Raw genomic sequence first — 13168 nt, forward strand, 5'->3', positions numbered from 1 at the left:
GCAGAGGATAAATTTCAATCGTGGAAATAAATCTGCCTTGAACACTGTAAATCACCATATAAAAAGGAGATGTTAGCAACACTTTTTTTTAAGTAACACAGCAGTTTATTTCCTGGGTGACACCCTAAAACAAGAAAAAAAAATGTTCCAGTCAGAATGGGACAAAGAGAAACACTTCATTTGGGACCAAAGTCTGATTTGAAACCTTGTTGCCTCTACCTGACTCACCCAACACCCCCTCACCCCCTCACTCGCCTCGGCCTCAGCTAGCTGCACAGGCACTGCTGGGAGCTGGGCTCTGGAACCCTCCATCCATCCTGGCCAGCAACACGCCTTTGGCACATCCCGCCCTGGAGCCAGCCCAGGCTTAGTAATGGGATACAGAGCTTCTTGCTGGGCGAAGTAGAGTTTTGCGTCAGGAGAGTTGTCGCTTTCTGCTGGTTGCCTGGTGACCCTAATGGAAAATGAGCTGTGGCGGACAATACCACAGAAACCACTCCCTCAGCTGGCGGGCTCCTCGGAAAGCCCTAGTGCCACGGGAGGGGGAGGGGGCTGCCTCCAGAAGCGTTGTCACTGGGAGCCTCTCTGTAGGTGGCGGTAGGGATAGGCACACAAGGGCAAGGCCCGAGGAGGGCTGGGCCACAGCATGGCTCTCCTCTCTGCCTGACCTGTTGCTCATGAAGGAAGGGTGGGCCCCACACACTCATGAATGCTGGTCCAGGGCCCAATTTTAGATAAAAGCGCACACACACACACACACACACACACACACACACAAAGTTCCATCTGCATTGACACTCCATAGCTCCCACAGCATGTGAGGATGCATTCTGAAGCTTCCATGAGGCCCTCTCTCAGACTCACGGCCCGAGCTGGAAGGCTGGGCACACTCGGTGGAGTGACCCAGCCAAGAGAAGCAGCTCACCCAGGACAGGAGGAGGCTTTCTGGTTGGGTGGCCTATAGGAAAGAATACAAAGAGGACACTGGTTAGTTGTGAAAATATGTGGTGAGTGTCATCAGTGGGAAAATAAATTACGAAGTACACTTAAAAGAGCTCGTGCCAGAGCCAGGCCCGCTGAAAAGGCCAACTTATCAAAAGTGTGCAGAGACCCTACTGTGTGCTGAATACGCTCTCCCATTCTTGTCTCATTTAATCCCCAGGTTATTATGATAATATCTGTAGCTATGAAAAGTCTGGATTTAGAGATGAAATTGAAGCTCAGAGAGATTGGACAATTTGTCTGAGGGTCACACAGCTACTCAGAGTCAGGATTTGACACTTGCTCTTCTGATTTGAAGTCTAGTGTTCCTTCCCTAACATCCCCCCACCAAGCCCCAAAGAAAATTCTTTTCCACCACCACGCCACCCCTCTTTCCCTCCACTATTCCCCTTCACCCAATCTCTGGCAAGCAACATGCCCCACCCCAGGGGTGCCTTAGTCTGACCTTGATTCATCGAGAACAAATGTTATTGATTTAAGTCAGTCAGTCAGTCACTCAGCCCTTGACCAACTCTTCTGTGAGGCAAATTTCAGGCCATCAAGCCTAGGTGCCGGGGCTGCCACAGCAAACTTAGGGGCACCCCCCCATCCTCAAGGAGTTGTATTTGTTTATCCCTTGACAAGATAGCTTCCAGACTTGCGAAGCAGTTTCACAAATAAGCGACAGCCAATACCCTGCTCCACACTGCGCTCCCCATTACGCCTCCCGCTATATTTGGAAAGAAATATAATCTGCATTTTTTTCCATCCTCCTCTATTCAAATGACTGCCTCAGCGGCATGTCCCTCATCTTCCCAGTCATGCTAGTGATTAGTGTCTGTCCAATGAAAAGGTTATGAAAAATAACAAGGAATATTGTCTTGATTCATATTTTTGTTTTAGGCTTTGAAAAGGATTTTGCTGAAAGTATTTCAATGAATTTGTTACCAGCACTTACATAATGGTCTGAGTGCAATGAATAATGGCTGAGAGCACAGCTGAGATCAATTCCATTCATGAGCAAATGAGTCAGGGAGACCCTGCCAGGAGTTCAACCCTCCCTGTCCGCCTCCAGGCCTCGGAGTTTGGAGCAATCCTCAGGTTTCTGGGTGCTTCAGTTCATTTGTACTTGGCTGAAGACAGTTTCCTGTTTCTAAGAAAAGACTGCTCGGATGTCTTACAAAGTCCTTTGGACAGCAAGTCCTGCTGGCCCAGCTAGGCATGGCCCAGGGGTGGCACGGTAGCGGGGGAGGGGAAGCTACACAGGCAGGGTTGGTTCTCATTAACCCCCTGAAGCCCAAAGGCGTCCTGGGATTCACAGAATGAGGTGAGTACAAATATTTGTCAGACCGGCTGAAAAGTGAAGAGAAGGGTAGGACTGGGCCAAGTACGCCCAAGCTCTTCGAAGAACATCTGGATTTGCTCAGCCTCAACCAAAAGACAAGACATGACAAGGCCCACAGAAAGGGACAGGTGCGCGGCGCACCTTCCAGCCCTGGCGGGGAAGCCACCCATCGGGGCGGCGGAGCCCGGGTTCTCTCCAGCCCCCAGCTCCTGCCTGCAGCTCGGCGGTCCTACCGATCGCTTTTCCAGCCACACCGCAGGCTGTTACCATGGAGGCAGCTGTTAGGGCAAAACAGAGCTGTCAGATCTTCACCCTGTGGCTTGCAACCCCAGGCCCGACGTGGAGGGGAGCCATCCTGTGGCCACAGGCCTCGGTGGGGCGCTCTGGGGACAGACGTAATGGGAACCGGGGGGAGGCGTGGTAGCCGGAATGAGACCCCGTGGGGAAAGCCCACGGGAGGGTGGAGCCCAGCCTCCTGCTACAAGGAGGCCAACTCCCCGGGCACCAACCCCAACCCAACCCCAGCTGGACTCTTCTCCCCATCCCAACGGTTGGCTAGCCACAGGTGACAGCATCACGCAGTGACTTACACAGGCTTTTGGTGGGAGAAACCGTGCACTGAAGTTTTATCAACATAGGCTCTGGAAGCAGAGCCTTCAGGGTTGGAATCTTATCTCTATTGCTTACTCCGGGGTATGGCCTCCCTAAGGCCACTCAGGCTCCCTGAAGCCTCAATTTCTCAATTAAGAAAATAGCATGTCACCGCTTGTCATGTTGTTGTGATCATCAGTTGAGATAATCCTCCTGACAGATCTCCCGATTTTCACTCTTGCTTCATTCTGATTCTTACGAAGAGCCAGAGAGCTCTTGTTAAAACGCGAATCAGATTATGTTGCCTCTCCCGAAATGATCCAATGGCTTCCACTGGAAAGAAGAGTCTTAGCGGGTCCCACAAGGCCACACTCATTGGCAGCCGCATAAAGCTCAGCTGCTGCCCCGGTCCTGCTCATGGGTCTGCTGCACCACCTAGGACCACTTTCCCCTCTTCAAGTTTGCTTCTGCCTCAGGACCTTTACACTTGCTCTTCTCTTCTCCCAGGAACACCTCCCCCGCTCCATGTGGGTGCCTTCTTGGTTGGTCTCTTCTATCTCAGGCAACATCTCAGAAGGCAACCATCTATGTGAAACTGCTGTGCTCCCACCCCCAGAGACTCTCTATCTCATTTTCTGTATCATTTACTTCTTGGTAGTCATTCAAGTCCGAAATTGTCTTCATTACCTTTGTACAATTGTTTACTCTCTCTCTCTCCCCCAGAAGAAAGTTTAAGTCCCAGGAGAGGAAGGATATTGTTTTCAACCTTATTGCCAGTTCCTACAACAGTGCCTGACACATAGTGGGGCACTTAAATAAATGTCTTATTAAGTTAAATTATTTAATGAAATGTCTGTTAAGTAAATATTAGCTGCTTATATTATTAACTGATAGCATAATAAATATATATCATTAACGGATAACCTACTACCTTGTTTGAGTGGTGATAGCAGTCACCTCAGACACAGAACGGTCCATTACAGATTTACGAGAGGTTTTCACATTCATGCCTCACTTGAGCCTTACGGCTAGCCTACAAAATGGCCAGCATACTTTTGCTTGTAGATGGGGCTGGAGGAGACTCGGCAACGTGCTGGACTTGAAACTAGGCCTTCACCTTCAGACTCCAAGACAGAGTTTCAACCACCCATACGATCTGCCTTCAGATAACATCACTTCTCAAACTAGGAAAAAATCATGCTTATCCTCTTCAGAAGGCCTCACTCCTGAGGTGAGGGGAGGCCAGGATTTCAGGCCCTGTGGCAGGCAATGGTGGGAGCCCCCTCTGGTCACCTTCAAATCTCAATTGCCTCCATTGCCAAGAAGAGCTCTTTCTGACTGGTATCACCTCGGTTGGCACATCTTCCAGCACTCATGGTCTGAGGCACAGATTCCCTCCATCTCAACAGCTTCCTCCCGGCCCTCCTTCCCCTAGCCCTTGTCCCTTTAAGGCAGTTAGAAGATATGCAAATCAAGGCCTGGGAGAGCCTACTGTGGGCTCTGAGGGCCCCAAGAATGCAGAGCTTGCTTAAAGGTCACAGCTGAGGGAAGAGAGTTTGGAGCCCACTCACCCGCTCTGCTTTCTCATCTCTCCAAAAGGTCAACAGGGAGTTCCCCATCCAAGTGTGGAGCACTGGGGCCAGAGGAAGAGAGGAGGCTCTGGGGCTAGAGCCTTTGTGAAGACTGAGGCAAGGGGACATTCCCTTCTTCACACTGTGGGATGCATTCATCAAAATAGTCAAAATAGTAATAATGCAGGTCCCTGCCCAGGGTGACCACCTATGAGATGTCCTACTGAGCTCTAGGATATTGCGGAAGGACCCAGGTCCCTCTGGATGAGCTGGTTGATCATAGGACATTCCCCCTGGTTCGCTCAGACCGCAGAACACTTAATCACTGTTAGCTGTCATGCTTGCTCCTCTCGTTGTTTCTATCATGTCAAAGTGCGCGGGGAAGGTTGGAGGGATAGAATCACCCATCTCTTCTCACATTTCCTTTGGATTTGCTCAAGGAAATTGTATAGTTGTGTCCTGGCATTTCCAGGAATATTAATACTCCTTTACACATTTTCAGTAGGTAACAACAGCTAAGGCTTCCATTCCCACCCACATCCAGCCACTGAAATGGAACTAACATGAGAGCCAGAACTAGAGATTTGACCAGGAATTATTCTCAGGAAGAAGGAAAAGAAAAATGTTGAGCATCCAATTCCTGGAGACCTGTTGTCTCAGTACCCGACATATCAGTGGGGGGACTAGTTAAGGTAGCAAGGGTACATCACGTGACACTGTGAGGACATTCAGGGCTGAATGCTGACTTATGATTCAGAGCTCACAGTTTCTAGAGAAGGAGCAAACATGGCTGGGGTGAGTATACCCTCTGTAGTCAATCAGCTGGGGTACAAATAACTACTTATTAGTTGCATGCATTTGGGCAGGCTGTTTATCCTCTCCCCCCCGGCCTCAGTGTTCCCATACACAAAATGGGGGTAATAAGAGTCCTTTCCTTTTAGCATCGTCGTGACAATTAAATGACATCATTTATGCAGTATGATTGGCACAGTGCCTGGCACAGACTCAACAAATGGTAGATGTTGTCATTGCCATTACTATTATCATTCAGTCGAGGCCATGTACACTGCTGGATTCAAACATGCTTGCGCATTTCTGTCAAATTCATAGCTGAGGCCATCTCCAAATTTTTACTTTTATTAGCCATGCAGGGTATCTGGGAGAGAACTCATTCAAAGGAAAGTTGGAACTAGGTACAGCTATAGTGAATTATCTCAGGAACAAAGCTTTAGCCAAACAAGGCTGTGGGGAGATTCTCAGAGGCTCCTGTAAATGGAATCAAGACCCTTCCAATGGGACCTTGCACCTTTGTCTCTAGTAGGGATGGTGGGGGGCGGGGGGTCATCTGTTCATTTCAGTGTAGACATTCAAAGTCTCTCGCCATTGCCCTTGGGCTCTGATATTAGTCATTTACCTCTTAGTATGAATTTTGCCAGGCTCTCCGATCTCCCTCACAGTAGGAGCATTAAAAACTCATTCTCTGGGCCAAATGGAAGTCTGTAGCAAGTGCTGTGGAAAGCGGGAGTTTCTTCCTTGAGATCCTAAAAGACACATGGGAAAGACACTTGTATAATGGGAACTTTGAGTCCTAGGTTGTCAGGAATGGTCTCAATTTCAAACAATCTCATCTGTTACTCTCATGACCCATCAACTTTTTCTGGAAACTACATTTCCCAGGCTTTTCCTCACACTTGGATGTGGTACAGAAATCCTTTTTTATACCATACAAGTCTCAGATTTGGTCTGTTAGAGGGGGCCAGTTCATTAACAGAAAGAACTCTAGATGAGAATCAATTCTGCTCTCAGCCGAGGACTTTGATGGGCTAAGAAGTGGAAGAATTCATGGAACATAACTCAAACCAAGCACTCTACCACAAGGGCCCATTCTAGATCCTTTCAAGGCCTTCAGAAAGAACCACCAGTCCCTGAAATTTCAGTAAAAATCTCCCTGCAAGAATGATGGAGTTCATAATAGAGAAATAGATTAACACCATCCCTTGGGAATCTTAAAACAAAATATACTTAGTCCTAATACGCATCATTTGAATTTGAAAGGCTGGTCTAACAAAGACCTGGGGCCTGAACCATCTATGGCAAGTTTCAGTGTCTATCAGAGGAATTGGACTGGAACTTGATTGTCCTAACAGGTTCATCTGTGATTGTGTTAGCCCATGAACCTAGGGCCCTAATCTGGCTCTCACCAAATGTCAACATAAAATAGCTTCATTGGGACACCTGGGTGGCTCAATTGGTTAAGCATCGGCCTTTGGCTCAGGTCATGATGCCAGGGTCCTGGGATCGAGCCCTGCATTGGGCTCCTTGCTTGGCAGGGGACCTATTTCTCCCTCTGCCTACTGATCCCCCCCCCACTCTCTCTCTGACAAATACATAAATAAATTTTTTACGAAAAATATCTTCATTAAATAGAAAGCAGCTTAAATTTAAAAGGTGACACTGTTACAGAGAAACTCAGTTTCACCACCAGCCCTACAGAGATTCCACAAATGGCATTTCCTATTACTTAATTCTGATGCTCTCAGCCTCTGCCTCACTCTGTTCTAATTTGGCCACTATTCCAAGTCATTTGGGTGTGCTCTCCCTGCCCCTGTTTACTTTGCTGTGAAGTCCGTGGGCGGCAAGCAGAGAGCAGGAGCTCCAGCACAGACCTGGTCTCTGCAGAGGCTTCCTCATGGAGGGACACCCTTGTGCTTAGTGGGCTGGGGCAGGCTAGTGTGCAGAAGGCTGTCAAGGCTCAGCTGCCTAGAGACTTTGACTCTCTGATTCCTACCAAGAGGTGTAAGGAAAGGTCTGAGCCCTAACCTGGATTCACACACACAGGCGCACACACACACACACACGTATATACTGCCCCCATCCCCCCACCTCCCACTCATTGTACGGAGGAGAAACAGAGCAGAGATCTCCCATGCCTGGCTTTCTTTACCAGCGCTCACCAGCCCTCACCAGCCTCTGCCGGATTTGGCTCTTTCCAGTGAAAAATGAGCCCTAAAGCCCTGGAGCCTTCTTGGTGATTTACCGAGAACTTTACTTCCACATGGGCTTTCCGGCTGCATCCAACCCCAAAGAGGCAGGGGGAGGAAGAGGGAGAAAATCATAAATGGATAGTAAGATGAGAAACAGATGTTTGGAGCCTTCACTGGCAGGGAATTCTCCCCTTCGACCCCCTCTTTTCATGAGATTAGAAGGGCTGAGTCCCTGAAAGCAGTCTCTTGCTCTACCTACATTTCTCCTTCCTCCCGACCAAACCCCCATCTGCCACTCCATCTTGCAAAGCTCTTCACGGCACCTTGCCATGTGGGTATCTACCTGGTTAGGTTATTTCTTTCTGATAACAAATGAATGCTAGGTGCTCTGACCATAGGCATGTATTAGACATAATCCTTTGCCATCGAGGAGCTCACGAGCTAGCAAGGGAGGCAGGGAAATAAACAGGCAGTTCCAAGAGGGTAGGGTCTATCCTAGGACAGAGGTCAATGCTGGACATTCTGGAAGCACATGGGAGGGACCCTGAACCCAGTCTTGGGGCTCAGATGAGTGCTGGAATGTCAGAGGACATGTGATCTGAGTTTTGAAGATGTTATTCAATGAAAGGTGGATAGAAGTCAATTTGGATGTATTAACTTAGCAGCCTTCAAGAGCTTCATATATTTATTTAGTATAACACAACGGTTAGGGGAAACCTCCCCAAAGCCAGGCTGCCTGAGCTTGAAACCCCAGATCAGCAACTTATTATCCCATTAGGCAAGTTAATGAATCTCTGTACCTCACTTTCCTGATTTGTAACGTGAAGACAATTATACCCATCCTGTAGGGCTGCTGCAGGAAGTATGTGAAATATTACTTCTAAGGCATTTAGACTAGCACTTGGCACATAGTAGGCACTATACCATACGTGTTTTTCAAAGAAAAGAAATGGAAAGCTTAAGAAGTATTTTGAGCCTGCTGTATATCAGGCAATACGCAAGGCCCTCTGGATACTTAAAAGTCACAGTCTGTTTTTTCGAGGAAGCCCTGAACGAGTGTGGTTGAATTCTCAGTGAATTATAATGCAGTACTTTAGGAGGGAAGAGAGAGTCATCATAGGCATGGCATCTTCTCCATCCTTCCAGATGATCAAACCTGTTCTAGGAGCCAGTGTGGACCCTTCCACAGCCCACCCCCAACCTCTCACTTCCCACTGGCGTATCCTACAGAGTTAACTACTTAATGATCTGTTGAATCCCACCCCTTTGCTCCTTTCCTGTTGCTGATGCTTCTTCTGGTTCCTTGTGACCTCGCACGAGGACTAGTGAGTGCAGAGCCAGGCTCCGTACCTCCAGCTCTCTCCTACCCACCGAGTCAGTTCCTTTCCTTCTTCCTTTCCTTTTTCTTTGGAGAAATGTTTATTCAAGTTATTTTTAAAATTGTGTTATTTGAGGTTTTGTTTTGTTTTTTGGGGGGGGGTTTGCTATTGAGTTGGAGGAATTCCTCACCTATTTTGGAAATTAACCCCTTGCCATATGCATGCTTTGCAATATTTTCTCCAGTTATGTGGGTTACCTTTTCACTCTGTTGGTGCTTTCCTTTGCCATGCAGAAGCTTTTTAGTATGCAGGAGTTCCACCTGTCTATTTTTGCTTTTGCTGTCTGTACCTTTGATGTCATAGTGATGAAATCCTCAGACCAATGTCATGACACTTTTCCTCTATGTTTTCTTCCAGGGGTTTTAAAGTTTAGGTCTTATTTTAAATCTTTAACCCATTTTCAGTTGATTTTTGTGCATGATGTGAAAAGGGTCCATTTTCATCCTTTTGCGTGTGGATATCCAATTCTCCCAGCACAAGTTGTTGAAAAGACTGTCTTTTTACTATTGTATATTCTTGGCACCCTAGTCAAAGATCAGTTGACCATCTATGCTTGGAATTATTTCTGGGCTCTCTCTTATGCTCCATTGGTCTATAATGTCTTTTTTAAGGCCAATAACATATGGTTCTAATTATCAAATCTGTTTTTTACTGCGCTAGAGTCATGTTTTCTGTACTCAAATTTCCTCATAGCATTCCCCAACTCAGAATTTCTCCATTGATCCTCCATTGGCTACAGACAAATATCTAAATTCCTTAACATGGAAGAGCCCTTTGTGACCCGATTCTTATTTTTCTTCCCACTTACATCTCTGGACACCCTCAACCCCTCAACCCAGCTGACACATCCTTCTGTGAAATCACTGTGTTGTTCACGTGAGCGTTGCTCTCCATGTTAAGGATGTGCATCCTACTTCTTTACTACAGAGTGCATGCATCCTCTATAACAAATTCTCTGATCCCTCCAGTTCTGTTTTCATCAAAGTTCCTTGCAGCCTGAACCTAACTACACAATGATGGGGAGAGATTGAGGGGACAGCCCATAGCACCCATTTTTCCTATATGAGCCCTGAAATAATTTTTTTTTTAAAAAGACCAAATAGAAAAAAAAAACTGTACTCATTAAAAAATACTTTTGAGCATTTAAAAAAAAAAGACCAAAAAAGTAGATGGAATAAGATCCCCAAATATTACCCTCATCAGTGATAAAGCCAACATAATAGTGTGAAGTTAATGGCAATGGGCAACTGGACAAAGGAGCTTCCTAATAATAACCCCAGAATTTGGCTATCTTAACCTTCAAGTCACAGACTCCAGTGGACTGCATCAGTCTTCCTGACGGCAGGGCCTATGACTGTAAGATTTAGAGCATGGGCTAACACAAGAGAATATGAATCTTAAGAGCAGGACTAATTTCTTCTTTCAAAACTCAGCAAATATATTAGTCCTTGGAGTGGAGCAAGTAAAGGACAGAGAAAGGCTAGGAGTGTTACACTAATGGAGCTCCTTCCACATTAAAGAAAACACCAGGAATAGAGAAGACAATTACCTATCCCTGGTCTGGTCTCAGGAATTCAGCTGGTTAGGGATCAAACCATTCTGAACACCTACGAACTCAACAGGAGCTCGAAGGAAAGGATAGCAACAACTCTCTGAATAGAAAAGCGACCACTTACTGGAAGGTAGGACGTGTGGAGAAGTGAATCCGAGGCGATATTCGGGAGGATAGATGGCGGGGGAGGGGGCCTCCGTCGGCCGCTTCTGGCAAGTGCTAGAGCCACGGAGCACAAAATCGGAACTTATAGAAGCCGGCTCCGCTGAGGGATGTCGCTCCAGTGGCTAAGCGGGGGGTGGAACCCTCGCGGGACAGTGTGGTCTCAGGACCCTCGGGGTCACAGAAAGACCGGGGGTGCCTGAGTGCGGCAGAGCTCCCAGGTATCGGAGCGGGGAAGCTGGCTGCAGAGACAGAGCCAAGGCACGGGCTCTCAGCTTGGGGTTGCCATAAACTGTGATTGGTGACACAGTCGGGCCACTGCTCTTCCAGCAGGGACCCAACAAGCAGCAGATCCGGGGAGACTCCCCTCCCTCCCCCGGGAGGAGCGGCGCGGGAGTGCACTGCAGGGATCTGCTGGGTTTGGAGACTCCACACGGGGTCGGGTGCCAGAGATAGAAACACTCGGTCACAGGCTGGGTGAGCACGGAGTGTGGCCGGGGACCAGGGAGACAGGAGTGATGGACTGCTTTTCTCTGGGGGCGCACTGAGGAGCGGGGCCCCGAGTTCTCGGCTCCTCCCAGGCGGAGATTGGGAGGCCGCCATTTTCACTCTTGTCCTCCAAAGCTGTACGGAGAGCTTGCAGGGAACAAAAGCTCCCGAGAGCAAACCTGAGCAGATTACTTAGCACAGACCCGACAAGGGCGGGGCAATTCCGCCTCGGGCAAAGACACTTGGGAACCACGGCAACAGGCCCCTCCCCCAGAATATCAGCAAGAACAGCCCGCCAAGACCAAGTTTACCGATCAATGAGAACGGGAGAACCCCAGCGCTACAGGAATACTGCACATAGAATTCATGGCTTTTTTACCATGATTCATTAGTCTTTCAAAGTTAATTTTTTTAAACTGTTTTTTCTGTTTTTGAATTTTTCTTTTTCCCTTTTCCAAACAACATCTTATCAATCCCTTTAAAAAAAAAAAACATTTTTATTTTTGATATTTAGAGTCATATTCTATCCCTTCATAGTAGTTACCTTTATTTTTGGCATATATATATACATATATAAGTTGCTCTCTCTTTAAAATTTTGAGATACAGTTTCTTCTAACATATCAAAATATACCCTAAATCTCTAGTGTATGGCTTTTTTCCAGTCTCCTGACTGATCACATTCTCTTCCCTTTTCTTTCTTTCTTTCGTTCCTTTTTTTTTTTTAATCCTCTTCTTTATTTTTTCAAACACCTTCTGATCAATTCCTTTTTTAAAATTTTTTATAATTTTCATTTTTATACTCATATTACATCCCTTCATCGTATCAACCCTTATTTTGTACATATATAAGTCTTTCTTTAAAATTTTAGGAGTCACTTTCTTCTAACAGACCAAAATACACCCAAAATCTAGTGTGTGGCACTGATCTATGCACCAGCCTGATCATATTTGATCATATTCTGTTTTTGTTTGTTTTTATCTTTTTCTTTTTCTTTTTTTTTTCTCTTTTTTCTTTCTTTCCCTTTTTCCCCCACCAGTTTCGGGTCTCTTCTGATTTGTTTAGAGTATATTTTCCGGGGACGTTGTTAACCTGGTAGCATTTTGTTCTCTCATTCATCTCTTCTCCTCTGGACAAAATGACAAGATGAAAAAATCACCTCAACAAAAAGAACAAGAGGTAGTACCATCTGCCAGGGACCTACTCAATACGGACTTTAGTGCGATGTCGGACCTAGAGTTCAGAATCATGATTTTAAAGATACTAGCTGGGCTTGAAAAAAGCATGGAAGTTATTAGAGAAACCCTTTCTGGAGAAATAAAAGAACTAAAATCTAACCAAGTCGAAATCAAAAAGGCTTTGATGAGCTGCAATCAAAAATGGGGGCACTAACTGCTAGGATAAATGAGGCAGAAGAGAGGATCAGTGATATAGAAGACCAAATGATGGAAAATAAAGAAGCTGAGAAAAAGAGAGATAAACAACAACTGGATCACGAGGGCGGAATTCGAGAGATAAACAATACCATAAGATGAAACAACATTAGAATAATTGGGATCCCAGAAGAAGAAGAAAGAGAGAGAGGGGCAGAAGGTATATTGGAGCAAATTATAGCAGAGAACTTCCCTAATGTGGGGAAGGAAACAGGCATCAAAATCCAGGAGGCACAGAGAACCCCTCTCAAAATCAATGAAAATAGGTGAACACCCGACATCTAATAGTAAAACTTACGAGTCTCAGTGACAAAGAGAAAATCCTGAAAGCAGATTGGGAGAAGAGATATGTAACCTATAATGGTAGAAACATTAGATTGGCAACAGGCCTATCCACAGAGACCTGGCAGGCCAGAAAGGATTGGCATGATATCTTCAGAGCACTAAACGAGAAAAATATCCAGCCAAGAATACTATATCCAGCTAGGCTGTCATTGAAAATAGAAGGAGAGATAAAAAGCTTCCAGGACAAACAAAAACTAAAGGAATTTGCAAACACGAAACCAACCCTACAAGAAATATTGGAAGGGGTCCTCTTAGCAAAGAGAGAACCTAAAAGCAGCATAGACCAGAAAGGAACACAGACAATATACAGTTACAGTCACCTTACAGGCAATACAA

The 13168-nt window shown here is 46.3% G+C and overlaps 1 long non-coding RNA gene across 1 annotated transcript; it reads right to left on the reverse strand.

Annotated features, from left to right (window-relative positions):
- Positions 1 to 299: 299 nt before the first annotated feature.
- LOC113915422 lies at positions 300 to 6024 on the reverse strand. Its single transcript, XR_003517658.1, has 3 exons — positions 5903 to 6024; positions 926 to 958; positions 300 to 469 (listed from the first exon to the last, which is right to left on the reverse strand). It is a non-coding gene; the product is annotated as an uncharacterized LOC113915422 (long non-coding RNA).
- Between the last annotated feature and the right edge of the window lie 7144 nt (positions 6025 to 13168).

The sequence above is a fragment of the Zalophus californianus genome, chromosome 11 (assembly GCF_009762305.2).
Source record: "Zalophus californianus isolate mZalCal1 chromosome 11, mZalCal1.pri.v2, whole genome shotgun sequence".
Lineage (NCBI taxonomy): Eukaryota > Metazoa > Chordata > Mammalia > Carnivora > Otariidae > Zalophus > Zalophus californianus.